Source organism: Neolamprologus brichardi, chromosome 12 (assembly GCF_056152115.1).
Source record: "Neolamprologus brichardi isolate AB-2024 chromosome 12, ASM5615211v1, whole genome shotgun sequence".
NCBI classification, from domain to species: domain Eukaryota; kingdom Metazoa; phylum Chordata; class Actinopteri; order Cichliformes; family Cichlidae; genus Neolamprologus; species Neolamprologus brichardi.
The window spans coordinates 28,133,403-28,148,615 of NC_142115.1; positions in this window are offsets into that span (position 1 = coordinate 28,133,403).

Genomic DNA, 15,213 nt, shown 5'->3' on the forward strand with positions numbered 1-15,213 from the left:
CCCCTCAGAGACGCAGCGGGGGAAAACGTTCTTGGCACAACTTTGTACCATAAAAGTTGAAAGCATTCCTACAGTCTTTGCCTATAAGCACAAAAAAAATTAGGTGAAATGAGAATGGCAGCACAGTGGCATTGTTCGAGACCATCGCTGCAACGCAAACATCAGCGATGCAACAACTCTCATCAGTCCGTCCGTAAACGTGAGCTTTCAGGCCTTACGAGACACAAAATGGTGTTACTCCTTGTAACCTTGTTTCCTAGTTTCTAATTACGCATTACGGTAATCTTGCTCTGCTGTCACACTGGTGAATAAAGATGGAAGTCATTATGTTTGTGGTGCTCACAGCATTAAAAATCAGACACAGACTTTGTATGAAAGATGGACTAATTCCCCATGAAGTCACCTTTAAAGCCTCAGTTTTAGCCTCAAGGCCAGAACCATCGTAGGTTTTTTGGAGCCAGAGCGGACCACATTTGGCCAGGAGGGTGGCGTGATTGGGAAGCAGCTAATAGCAAACATCTTAAAAAGCTTTTAGTGACACTTGTACAAATAAAGAGCATGAATTTCACTCAACAAAACTGGAGCACAGATATCAACCACAAAGCAAGCCATTGTAAAACTCTTGGACACAACAGATTTAATGCTGCCTGAGCTTTTAGGTTCACAGCGACAGTATATACACTCAATGCAGCATTGTGAGTGAGCATATCCCCTTAGCTGCTCGTTAACCCAAATATCTAATCAGATTGCAGAAACTCCTAGCAAAGCGAGGTCTGAAGAGAATGGCTTTGAGCAGATAAGAAGGCAACAACAAGTTAACCACGAATAACAGCCAAAGTATGCAGAAGAGCATCTCTGAATGTATCAGATGTTCTACAGCAGCAGAAGACAACACCAGGAGACAAGAAACTGAAGCTACAACTGACACAGGCTCGCCGAAATTGGAAGAACGTCATCTCTTCTGCAACATTCTTTCCTTGTAGCGAAACAGTTCAGGCTGCTGCTCCTGGTGTAATTGTATGTGGGGTATTTACTTGGCACACCTTGGATCTCTTACCAACTATATAGTACCAACTAAGCATAGTTTAATCCTCACATCCTACCTGGTACGGTTGTTGACCATTTCCATTCCTTTCTGCTGGTGTATGCAGCTCACTGTTGAGTTCACTGTACTCAAATTAGTGTATTTACACTACAGCACACACACTGCATATTTGGCTCGTAGAGCTGGATGTGCACCAGGGGAGCACCTGCTCATTATTAGTGTTTTGTAGTGTTTTCAGTCACTAAAAGTGTCATAATGTTTTATTGTATTATGGGTTAAGTAATAATTGTAATAATCACCAGCTGGAACGTACACCGAGCAGCTGCTGCAGTCTGAGACGCACTTCAATCCTGCATTCAAATTTAACTGCACTGAAAGTGGTTTGGACACTTTGGTAGAAATTATAATTCTACAGATAGTGTTCAATCTATGAAATCTTGATTGAATTGTTTTATTTACTGTTTAAGGAGACTACAGGCTGTTATCATAAAACTAAGAGAAATAAATCCATCCATCCGCACCCTGTTGGAAAGCATAAAGATCATCATTGAGCCCAAGCATCCTGCTTCTACTCAGCAGCTGGACGTGAAAGTTGTAGTTTGAACGTTTGCCAAGATGTTATTTGCCGAGCTTCTCTAAATGATACAAACACACACACACACACACACACGCTGCTTTCTGGCCCTCAGTGACCTGATGATCACTCCTGTCTGTGGTCGCCCTCTGCTGTGAATTCCCCAACCAAGGCAGCGAGGCACGCAAGCCGCCTCGTCTGCAGCCAAAGACCAGCTTCCTCGTGTGTGTGTGTCTTTGTTGTGTGTTTTCATCACAAACACTGTGTGGACCCGAGCTTGTTTTGAAAGGCACAGATTAATGATGACTTTTGGTTATGCAAACAAGAGCTCACAGCAAGTTACAGTGAAACAGAACCTAAAGTGTGCTGTTTGTTATTCTTACATCATTGCGTACACTACAGACTCGTGCACTAATTATCTTATTACATGCTAAGACAATAAAAACAGCTTGGCAGGCTTGTCTTTTAATAGGTTTGTGTAAGAGGCTCCGTTTATTTTCTTTCATAGATTGATTCCTATGAAAGAAAATAAACGGAGCTTTCTGACTTTGTGTCAGTTCACCTAAATCACACTTTAAAGGCTAAAATTTATAAGAACTGATACTGCAACAGAACTGCACATAAGCACAGCACTTTTTCCAACTACCTATCTCTTCTTATCTCTGAGTATGAGTTCTTTATGGGCAACAATAAAGAACAATGAGTGGGGCTGATTTATAGCTTTCTGTTTTTTTGTGATTTATTTCGTATCATAGGTATTTCATTTTGTTTTGATTGGCCAGAAACGCACATTCCCGTCGGGTTATTTCAGCTAAGAAAAAGTTCCTAATAGAGTTTCCAGAAACTGTACTATGTCATCATATACAATACTATCCAAACGTTTTAGATATTTAGGTTGTCATCAGTCAAGCAAAACTATCAAGGAGGTTCCCAAATTAATTGTATTTCGTGACAACAAGCCCAATTACAGAGTCATAAAAACTTATCTTCAGCGACAAGGAGAACAGTGAGTCCTGTGGCAGATGGTCTGGCGCCGACAACGACACTGATCTCAAAAATCATGCGCTCAGCTTGAGATTATATGAAGAGACAGAAGACATGAAGACAACTTGAAAGCTCTCCAAAACACTTGAAGTGATCTGCCTGCCAAGAACCTTGAAAAACTGAACAAGTACAGAGTGAGCGCGGTCTTAAAAGCAAAAGCTGGAAACATCCTGACAGATTATTCATCATTCTTACTTTACTGTATGTTGATACTGTGATATAGTTTTACCTCTCAAACCAAATCTACACACACCCATTCTACGGTTTACAGAGAATGGTCTGAGAAAGAGAAAATATCCAGTCTGGATGAAAATGACTTCTTGAGGGGGCAAAAGGGATTGGAAGGCACCAGAAACTCAAATAACCACCCACTGCAACCACAGTATACAGAAGAGCATCTCTGAACTCAAAACACAGATGAGGCAGATTGGCTACAGCAGCAGAAGACCACAGTGGAATGGATCCATCCCACCTTGTATCAGTGGTTCAGGCTGGCGGTATTGGTGCCCTAGTACCAACTGAGACTACCCGAGTATTGTTGCTGACCATGTTCAACCCTTTATAAATCTCCAAATAATACAGGATTAATGCACCATGTCACAAAGTTTAAACGATCTCTGACTGGTTTCTTGAACATAACAATGAGTTCACTGTCCTCAAATAGCCTCGCCGGTCACCAGATTGCAATCTAACAGAGCACCTCTGGGATGTGGTGGAACAGGAGATTTGCATCATGGATGTTCAGCTGACAAATCTGCAGCAACTGTGTGATGTTATCATATCAATGTGGACTAAAACGTCTGAGTAATGATTCCAGGAGCTTGTTGAATCTGTGCCACAAAGAGTTGAGGCCATTCTGAAGGCAAAAGGGGGTCCAAACCCAGAACCAGCAAACATACCTCACAAAGTGTCCAGCGAGTGTATAATGTTTTGTCTGCCGCTCCAGTACAATAAATCTGAATAGAGTTTCTTTAAGGTATTTGAAACATTTAAAATTGAAATCAATATTTATTTATTTTAACCAGAAGCAGCGAGCTGATTGAGCCCAGTTGGGAATTATCCTGAAAAAGATTTTCACAAAAAAACTTAAATTTGAAGGAGTTATTTGATAGTTTTAGCCCCCTAAACAGAGGCTCCTCTAACATCTACTGTGCTGGAGTGACAGTAGAGATTTCCTACCTCATTTACATCTGATATGAACATGCAGTCTGTATCTGGATAACTTATCAGCCGGACCACATGTGGAGGTGGTGCTGTGATCTCATTTCAACCAGGTGTAAAAGTAATCTGTACAGTGAGAACACATTTAAAAACAAGAGAGAGCGGAAAAAAAGCAAAACAGAAAACCAATCTCAAAAGGTGAAAGGTCACCTGACTCCACCTCATCTTGCCAACTAAAACAAGGCTGACTGAGACCACAGGAAGAAGCAGCAACTATCAGAGATGTAAGGGGGGGAAGAAAAAGCTGTGTTGTTTCCACTTACCTGAAACTCACCATGTGTGGTCAGTCAGTCGCACCTACATAATTTGCAGCTTGATATCAGAACAAATTGTGGGAAGGAAGTAGATAAGGAGAAACATTTTAATACCAGGTGGAAATGCAAAGACTCGTGGATTAGATAGCATTCTCCAGATAATCGTATCCAAATCTGGACTGCATTGAGGCTGGCTGATCTGAAATCCTGGATAAGGATAAGACGAGAGGCACTAATTAATTTTAAATGAATTTTCTGCTTTGACACGTTGATATTGTCACCGACCAATCCTACAGTGTGTTAGTGCACATCTTAAAGCCAATGCCTTTGTTCTGATTGTGTTACTAGGCTTCAAGTGCAATGGTTTCCACTGAAGGCAAATCTTTTTAAAAAATAAGAGCAGGTGACTGAGATAAGGAAGGCTGTATAGTTCCCCAGTGCTTCTGGGCTCCGTGGCTTCAGCAAACCTTACACTAACAGGAGTAAACAGTCCTATTTGTTTGACACTATTTTAGATGTGCATTGATACAGGGTTTATTCCTTAGAGCAGAGGTATCCAGAATCAGCCCGGAAAACTCTTGTAACATGGACGGCTTTGGAAAATCTGAAGGAGTGCACCGATTTTGAACTTTTAACTAGATTTTCACAAGTTTTCCTTCTCTTAAAAATATCCCTTCGTTCATATTACACCAAATTAATTAAGTAATAGATAAACAATTAAATGACAAAAAGTTCCTGTTTTTCCACTATCTACTATATAAATTTATGCTTTTCATGGTAAGTTCACAGAAAAAAAGTACATTTTCTTTTCTTTTCTTTACAGGACAGTCTGGCTGATGAACTACCAGAATTTACACATTTATCGTGTAGTTTCACTGATCCAGCCCACATCAGGTAAAAGTAGCTTGTATGTGGCCCACAACATAAAATTAGTTTGAAATTCCTGATTTAGAGGCTGGATTTGATAGTGTGTTTCACTGATGTGTTTTTGGACATCACTGGTACTTGAGTGTAGAAGAACATTATATGTGCGACAGTGGCGCACACACTACATGATAATCAGATCAATTCATTGGTGGTTTTGGTCTTTTTATGGCAAATGTTGACAACGAGAACAGTATAAAGCTCACTAGCCTGGATCCTTAGGTGCACAGCCATGTGTTGAGTGTTAATGAAAGGTAGCAGGAAATATTTGAGGCATGCTGCTTGATTTCAGTGTTGCTGTCTTCAAAGCAACACTGTTAGATGGCGCGACATCCCGCCCCCTCCTCCTTCGCTTCTCAAGTCTCCAGCAGAAGAAAGGCCGGGGTTAGGAAGGCCCTCTCCTGGGACTGAAGGCATCCACACCATAACACACTCATGTTCCGCTATTTATCAGTTGCTGTATTCATCTTTTCTGTTTTCCTATTCACACCACTATCAGGTTGGATGTGACACCACCCCCACAGAAGGTCAGGATAACACCCCGCACCACTACCACCACCGCCACCACACACATACAAGCACACTATAGAGTTATCCTCCTTGAAAGAGATCAAAGATGCTATTGATTGGTAAAGAAGACAAAAGGTAGCTGAGGTGGTTAAAGTAGGCCAGTTAGCATGCCGATGCCTCTGCGTCTGTTCTAATGGGGCTCTGACGTTCAAGATAAATTCCACTGGTGAATGTTTAACATCCCATTAATGGGAAGAAGAGACCATAGAAATGTCTCTACAGCCCTCAACAGCTTTCTCGGGCATAAATCACTTTACAGCATGTTTTTGGTGCAAGTTTTGTGTCACATGTCCTTGCGCAGGCCTTTAGGTGAATAATAAATTGAACCCACGTCCACACTAATCTCCTCGTTGCCAAATTAAGTGCAACTTTTAAAAATGTCTGGAAAAGCAATTCATATTGCCTCTGTTTGAAGTCGTCTGGCACATGCTGGGTGACGATGAATTGTCCCCCAAAGAGTTAATTGATGGAGAGGAGAAAACCTTCAGGGAGGGAAAAGTTCAGTTTTCTACCTCCCCGTCCTGTTTGAAGGAGATGTGAGTTGGCAGTGCAGGAGAGGCTTGAAGATTAATGTTGCAAAAGGGGGCTCTGACAGCCTTTCCGCTGGTTGTGGTTCTCTTGGGTGGCCCGATTGGTCTTGGATGTCACTTTTGCTACTTAATCTTGTGTATGTGAACCAGGCTGATTCAGAGGGCTGGGGGTTGGAGGGTGGGGCTGTCCGCTGGGCAGCAACAGAAGAGAAAACAAGAGTGTCACTCTCCTAATTTTGAGCAGATTACTTTTGGATTTTGCGCAAGTGAATGCAAATGCATGTTATTACTGTTTTATAAAGCTTTAATCAGCTGATCAAATCACCTTCAAGATTTTATAAAATTAAATCAAATGGATTTCATTGGTTTGCAGTGTTTAAATATGACATTCTGTACACTAAAGATGGCAGTCCAATAATTAAATAATGCAATAATACCATGCTGTTGAAACAGATAATATATAAGGCCAGGCTGTAAATTATTACAGTGTTTTTAAAATGACTTGTTAAGTGAAAAAAAGCCACCTCCGAGTTCCGTACAGTTCTATTATAGATTATTGGATTACTACTGCTGATGCACATTAATGTGAACAGTAATTATTTTTACCTACTTTAACAAGTATTTTACAAAAGTGAATAATTTTATGCTCATCAATATTCATTTCTTTTCCCCGCATCAGGATAAATTTGTAAAAAATTATGAACCGGCTGTTAAAACCATTATTTAAATGTATGATGCAGCCATTAAAGAGAGAGTCATATTTGAGTATTTCAATTAGGTTGATGGGTAAACTGCATCTGCTGCAGGGATTGTGACTGGTTATTACATTGTAAGCTCTATTTAACAAAAAAAACCCCACTAAACACGACTAATCAGGCACAGAAACAGTCTTTTACAGTAAGCTTCCTGTTTAATTGCAGAAATTTATAAATAGAAACACAGACAATTTTATATACTTATAGTGAGTTTGCCTCACTAAAATAATTACTTTTCTTTTTTAATAAAAGAAAATGCCAACCAAAACACACATCTATCTGTTGTTACACTTTAGTTGGAACATTACAAATTTGGGTTGTTGTTGGTCTAATGGCTTAGTCACATTAGAGTAAAAATAGGACATCAACTTTGTTACAGTTTGGAAAAACAATCGGTAAACTTGCCACATCACAAACTATTGCCAGTAGTTTCTGGTTGTCCAGAGGTTGAGTGTGTAACGCCTTCAACCTCTGGGCGACCATTTTTGATCGTAAGGAAAACCAGGACGCCTGACTCCAAACTGACTGTAATCACTGTCAGACGGGTTGGTAAAGGTTTGCAAATAACTGCTGTCTAATAATCTGTCTCATAAATGCAGACAGATTGGCAACACGTTGCAATCAGTCTGCGTCACTCTACGCTGATGAGCGCAACTTGTCTTCGATGCCTCTCTTTGCAGTAGGGGAAGTGACTCAACTGGTTGCCAACTGGTTGCCTTCTGATTTAAATCCTACGTAAAATGTTGCTCAGCGCTTGTATCATTTAGCAGCTAAAGTGCCTGCAAAATGTATCAACCTGTAACACCTACGTCACAAATTTTAAATCTGTGAGGTTCTGGCTGGACAGCTCATGTGAATCTGTATTAGTAGACAGCAACATACCTGTGAGTTGCTGCTGATTTACCACTGTTGATTGCCGTAATATCACAAACAGATTGCGTGAAATTGCCAGCCCGACCCCATTAAATCCCAAACTGACGCTGACTGATAGCAGACCTACTCCACCTTGTTGCCATTTTTTTCCCATCTTGAAGCCCCAAAGTTGCTTTTAAGATGGCAACTTACTGGGCGAACACTTGTTTATTAGCAGTAAAGCAGTTAGAAAAAAAATCTCCATAACTGACCCAATTAGCTGTCAGACAACCTTTTTAATTCAAACAATCCCAGGAAATACAATTTAACTAAAACTTAATCTGCGCAGGATCAGATCATCTAACAGTGATTTTTCTGATCAAAAAAAGAGGAAAAAATAAGTTATTTTACAGCTTGAAAAGAAGGAGAACTATAAACTTGTTATGACTACACAGATGTTAAACACTGAAGGGCCATCTGGTAGGTAAAGAGAGCAGTTTTTCTTTCTTCTTCTGAGGTCCTCGAATTGGCTTATCCTATTAGAGGATGTTTAGGCTCAGTTCTCAGAAAAACAGTAAACAGAGAGGGGATACTGCAATGTGACACCAAAGCAACAGACTGGAGGCATTTAATAATTCTCAAATTGACCAAAAAACATTTTAAAACTGACAAGAAAGTGAAGACTGTTCATTACTAAACATATGAATTTAAGCCTGGGATTTGTTTAGTCCTGTGCTTTCATTAAATGTTAAATAAACGCAGAAACTGAACTTTTCTCGAGGTTTCATGAGTCTTTATTTGGGAATGAACTTAGTGAAAAAAAAGAGGCTGTAGCTAGGTAAGTACACAGATATGTGTTAACTACACACATGCACAGAACTCTAGCTGACAGCTGACCAATCAGTCAGCGAGCTCCTTCCAGCTAATATCTCTAAGCCAGGCTACACTGGTCTCTTACTTGACCTTACTGACATTTAACCCTAATCCTCAACACCTTAAACGCTATTTCTGGCCTCAGCTCTAATCTTATTCCCACCATGTAACTTTGTATCTACAGCTTGTTACTCTAGCAAAGCTGAATCATCTCAGCACTTTCTCCAGTTTCTATTGTTCCTTCGGATTTTATCAGTGACCGACTTTGCAGTTTCCTGCATGAGTCAGGGTGCGTTTCGTCATTGCATTAACGGCAACGTGAAATTTGCCCGAAACCAAATATGGCTCCGGCAGTGATCAAACTGCTCCATGCCAAAAGTTTGGCAAAACACAGGTGTTCCCTCTCTACGCAGCAACTATGTTTACTAGATTGTCCCTGTGAAAGACTCAGTTTTTCTCCTTTTTCGCTTTCGCGTGAAAGGTTTGTGTTTTGAGAGCTGCAAGCTGCCCACATAGTGTCGTCACTGGAGCTGCTTTCCCCGTAAACTGTTTGGATTCAATGAGCTAATCCACCTACAGCGCTTGGCTCTGGGCCACGCAGCACACCAAACACACCATAATGTCTAAAAGGCTCAAATTTATAGGCAACTGTTAAATATTTACTACATATTAGCGACTGATTAATCACCTGTTGCCTGCACACTCACTGCATCGGCTTGTTAGGCCAAGGCTCGTAAAAACTACAATCCAACAAGGCGAATGGAGTAAATGTCACATTGTTGTGTTAGGTAAAATAACTCCACTGGGGGGTAAATCTATTATTTAATTTCACCTGTCTCAGAAAACACAACTTCGCCCTGATCCATCCTCCCTGATGTTCATGATATGTGTTGAAAGTAATTTAAAGCTGGCATCTGCACTACATGAAAGCCACATTACCTTCTGAGAGTGCAGCCAAACCACAGCTGTACTCTGCACATGTTCATCTGGTCTCCTGCAGAGAGAGGCAGTGCATGTCAGAGCCCTTTCTTTTTGTTATTCCTTGTTCTTCTCCACCTCTGACAGTAAATTCTCTACAAGGTCCACGAAAAAGGACAGTCGGAGCGTCATGTCTGTCAGTCTTCAAAGAGTTATGACAAGAGAGAGTCGCTAGTAAAAAGCAGAAACTCTGATAGCCATCAGTGGGACGAGGACTCTAGTAAACGGAGCGCTGAGTCTAGACCACTTGAGACGAGCATGTTAAGGTCATACTCATAAAAGTACCCTAGACACTTCACTCCTTACAGGCCTGGAGGGGAAGAGACGGAGGGGGGAATCACCTGCACAGATGAGTCAGGAGATGCTGAACTGCAAGCTGCTACTGGGTCCCCGTTACAGAGAGAGCAATAGCTCGCATGTGCAACGCATTATGAATGACGCTCACAGCAGCCTACACTGGCTGCGTGTGTGGCAGGTATGTAGGAAGGGAAGGGCAGTGGACTGAAATGTGACAAAGGTGTCATCACATAAAGAAAACGGGGGGGAAAAAGGCAAATGAATTTATAACTTCCAGTCCACTGAAGAACTAAACAGATCCTTCAGTGGCCACCACTAATTGACCTTTAGAAGGAATGCAACACCTTCTCCTTGACTGACATTTGCTTTTAGCAGCTCCTGCGGGATGGGGCAGTGGGCTGGTGGAAGGCGATAGTGAGGGAGGGGTGAAGGGAGATCCTCTGGAGATAAACCGCCATGCCCCCTGTCCCTCAGACAACAAAGAAAGTGAGTGATGTTTGTCTGAAAACCAAGAGCCGCAATCCCTCGTTTTGATGTGTGGGCCACCTGGGATGCGGGTCTCCGTCAGCACTCGGGCCGAGGAGAGAGGAAGAGAAACAGGACTCACACAGATCTCGTCCTCAGGACAAACAATCTCAGTGACAAGCCGGCCGCAATCCCACGGAAGTCACCCAACAGATGAGGCATTCAAACACGCAGAAAAAACAAGGGACGCTTAGGTGGCTACAAAAGGGCCGGAGCAGCACAGCATGGTTTCCTCCAAAGTTTGAGGATTAAAGTTTGATCCCTGCAAGAAACAAATTAATCTCATCTAAAACTCACAAATGGTAAAAAAAATAACATCATGAAGGTAGTCCTAACAAATATTTTCTTAAGCACTTTCTTAATTTTAACTTTGAAGGATTTTACACAAACTTCTGCACTCCTGAGGTAAATATTGTACTACCTTATGTTTCCTTTACTCAAATTTGGTTTCAAAATACCCAATGCATGCATAATACAAAACAGGGGGTTTTCTCCTGCCTAACAAACTTTGGATACTTAGTGGAGATCATTTTGTATTGAGGTACATACCCAAATGTACCTCAATATTCCTGAAAAAGTGTAAAAGTAAGATGGTAAGCAGTATTTTGTACTCTAACGCAGGACCATAAAGGAACAAATTTAAACAAAGACTACAGTTTTGCACATTTATCGTCCTGTGTGAAACTGTGTGAATCACTCACACTGACCTGAGCTTTAGTTGTTAGGATTTATAGGTCTTGAGACTTGGGAAGCTTCACTAACCTGCTCCTGCTGCAGACAATTTTTTTTTTTTTTTTTTTTTTTTTTGCATTTCCACATTGCAGAAAAACAAAAAAATAAAGAGATAATGAGGAAGTCTGACTGCCAGTCATCCTAAACTAATGTGAATAAAGACTTCCTTGTTCCAATAGGATTAACTGGAAAGAAATGACTGTGGCAGCTGTCTGGTTTGGTTCCCAAGGGCCTCAATTTCCACTTGATTAACTGACATGATCAAATTACATGTAGACATTTAGACTAATTTAATATTCTCTAATGTTCATGTTTTTCTTGTGTGTGTGTGTGTGTTTTTTAAAAAAATATAAGACTGTCAAATTAAAGTTTAAAGTAAAAAAGCAAACACTCGGATGACTCATAAGGCATAACGATCCCGGCATGTCGCTGCAAAGCGTGAGTGCACTCACTCACTGCTTGGCAGGGGTGTAACTCGTTAAGATTCTATCAGGTTTGAGCTGTTCATTAGTCTTATGGCTCGACCACAAACCCTTCAGGATCAACGTGCGCAACAGGAGGGATTTCTCTACAGCGTCTAGTGGAGGGAAGCTCTGAGAAATCTAGAAACACAGAAATCTGGCTGACTAAAAATGAGCGAATTACTAAGCAACTGCTGAATTTTTCATTAAAAGCAATTCTGGTTAAGACTCCCATATTCTCTAACAAGAGACTCTAGGAGGTTTTTTTTTTGGTATTGTCTTTTAACCTAAAAGCAATTTCAAAGAGAAAGGCTTAATTAATATGTATTATTCGTCAAATGAGCCACCTATTTTGACGTATGTGGAAACTCTAAACAACATGATTTTGAAATTTGCACCATAACTGTGGTTCATCTGCAACCGCTTTTCCATTAATCATCAGGTTAAATTAAACATATGAGATTGACACCTTCAGGGTAAACAAATCTATCGCTTTTGGTGCCGTGACACCAGTGAAAATGTCACGGTGCTGCAAATTTCTGGACTCGCCTCAATCAAATCACAGATCTGGAAACCATTATTTAGTCCAGGGTACATTTCGTCACCAGCTTACATCATTTCGATGCGTTTCCGTCATTTGTGTTTGTTGTTCAAAGGGGTGTGAGAGTGTTGAAGGCAGGAGAGTGCTGAAGCAAAGAGGAAACACCCCGAATAGACCCAAAGGTCCCGCTTTGATTACAGACTGGTATCTCTCTCGGATAAAATGTGAGCGAAAGTGATTTCTACGCTCGGCAGAGAGCTTTTTTCTTTCCCCCTCACTACGAGGGGCCGAGAATGGTAAGCGGCCCGCACAGAGCATCGGCTGTGGGAGGCAGAGTCGGGGTACAGGGCCCAGATGGATGTCAGGGCAACATCTGTTCCACCTCCTGGCTGGATCTTATCAGGAGAAACGCTGCCACACACGCTGGACGGGAGAAGCCGGAGAGAAAGAGGCATTCTTTTCAGAGTTTAAAAAAACATGCCAGCTTTTGTTTGTCCTGTAAACGAAAGTTAGGTTCCCGGTCGGGTCACACATTTGCATTTCACAAAGCTCACAGGGTTCATTTTGTGGTGTGTGATAGCATTTGTTTATACTTGTGCTGTATGACATGAATTTCTATCTTTATACATTAAGCAGTTGTTGCCAAAATATGAACATAATCCAGTTAATATTCTTATAAAATGATATTTTATAAGAATATTCAGTAACTAAACTGCTTAAATTATAAACATTTTAACCAGTTGGCAAAAATGCTGCAGCTGTTGAATGCTGACATGTTAAATGAATGCTGTCATTTAACATGTGAGCCAACTGCACGTGTACTTTTGTTGATATCTATTGGTTCTGACACCCATTTCAGGACTTCTGAGCACAGTGTGCTTATTCTGCTCTTTGCTTTTATGCAACAGAAGTAACATGAAATACAAACAGCATATATTCCATAATGTTTTTGTTTTTTTTAACAAGCTCTTTGACCTGTTTTTAATTACTGTGGGAGAGAAAGTGTGAGAGAAAACACACCCGGGCAGCTTTGTCGTCACTTCACATCACAGTTTTGCTAAAAAAGATGAAACGCTGCAAACATGACATTGTTTTATAAACCCACATAGCTTCTCCTTCCAACAATATGAAATATCCTGGAGCACCCTAAAATGTTCAAATGAACACCGGCCGTGTTTGAACAGCACCTGATGGAAGATTTCCTGTTAACTGAAGTGTGTGTGTGTGTGTACACACAACAAACTGTAACTAAGTTGTAAATGTGAGAAGAAGAAAAAAAGGCCAGATAATGACGTGAATGCAGCACTCTTGATGTCAGAAAATCAAAACCAAAAAGACAAATGATAAACTATCATGAAGGCTGCAGCCTCGCATGGCGGATAATTGCTCGTGGTTGGCAGCTTTGAACTGTGTTGCGTAAGTTCAGCGTGCTTCTGTGCAGCGTCAGCCGCAGTCGTTCTCTAGAGGGCAATTTTCCTTATTTTATCCTTTTGTTACAAATCTCACCTTCACTTTATATTGCTGCCAACAATTAGGCTTGCCATTGATTTGTAGATCTCTTTGCATCTTCCTCCCTTCCTGTCTGCCATTAATCAAGATTCATTTTAGTAAATTATAAATTGTGCCTGCAGAGACTTGAATGTACTGTCTCCATCACAGTAAACATCCAGTTTCGGTTATTGTTGCTAGGTAATGTACTGTGAACAAAAACCGACTAGAAAAGTCTTGACAGACGCCGATAGTTTAACTTTGCAGCTTCGTACTGAGGTTCTGCTGCCAACAAGGACGAGACACTCCCCGAGCCAGACACCAGGCATTAAATGAGCAGAGCAGGTGAAGGTTTAGCGAGGAGAAGACCGTCTGCGTCTTCTTCAGGGGAATTAAATCACCTTTACAGACATGGAGACAGAGTGGGGAGAAGTGGAAGCGTGAGAGGTCCCTCGCCTCTCTTCTTTCTCCCGGGAGGGCTGCTCCTCTGAGGTCCTGGCCTCTTCCCTTCCCCTGGGCACTCGGCATGCCCACGCTGAGGGAGGGCTACTTTGGTGTGACCAAAGGGAAGCAGAGCGATCAAGAGTGAGACAGAGAGATGGAAAAAATCTGAGCAAAGAAAAGAGAAAAAAAAGAAAGAAAAAAGATAAGGAGAGGGAGAAAAAAGGACTTAAAATATAAAGTGAGAGCGACAGGAAGAAAAAAGGGGGAGCGAGACGAGCGCAGCAGCCCATGGTTTGTCTCAGGGCTGCAGGAGCTTCCAGAGCTGGTGTGCAGCAGACTGAAGAGAAGCACGTCTGCCCCAGAGGCAGAGACTGGAAAACAGGATCAAAGAGTCGCCAGGGCAACCTGCATGACACACATTGTATTAAAGCCACACGGTTAATTTGAAAGAGAGGGAAGAAGGGCAAAAGGAGAAGAAAGGGGGAGGCAGAGGTAGCACAGAGTAGAGTATATTTATCAGGCACTCCTGTCTCACTCTGTTAACTTTCCACTCAGAACTTTCTTCAGCTGCTCCACTTTGACTCTCTCTCTTTTTTAAACCTCTGGCTCAAACTCCTCTGTGTCATCTGCATTTTCCTGATTATCTTCCAGCAGCTCAGGTTTCCACGGGTCACGCTAAATCACAAACCAGAGGTACTGTGAAGAAAACATGCAAACTTTAAATTCTTTAAATATTTTGTGCTAAAACATGGAATGCAAATAATCCATTATTCAAATATTTTCCCATTCATACCCATTTTGACCAAATTTATGCACAAAACCCCTTCAGCTCCACAGTTCTGCAATTATTCTGTGAATAACTGCATTATGCCCCTCGATAGCATTCAGAGGAAGTAAGAGGACAAATGTATCAGATGTTTTACTTCCACAGTTTAAGAAGCAAAAGTGATTAAAATGCCAACAAGAACTGTGACGGTAATTTTCGTTTTAAAACGTAAATTGCCTTTTTTGAGACAAATGCAAGATGAGATAATAACAACAACAATGTAAATACTGCATTTTTAAAGGTTTGGGTAATGAAATGACATGAAAAAGCCAACACTGG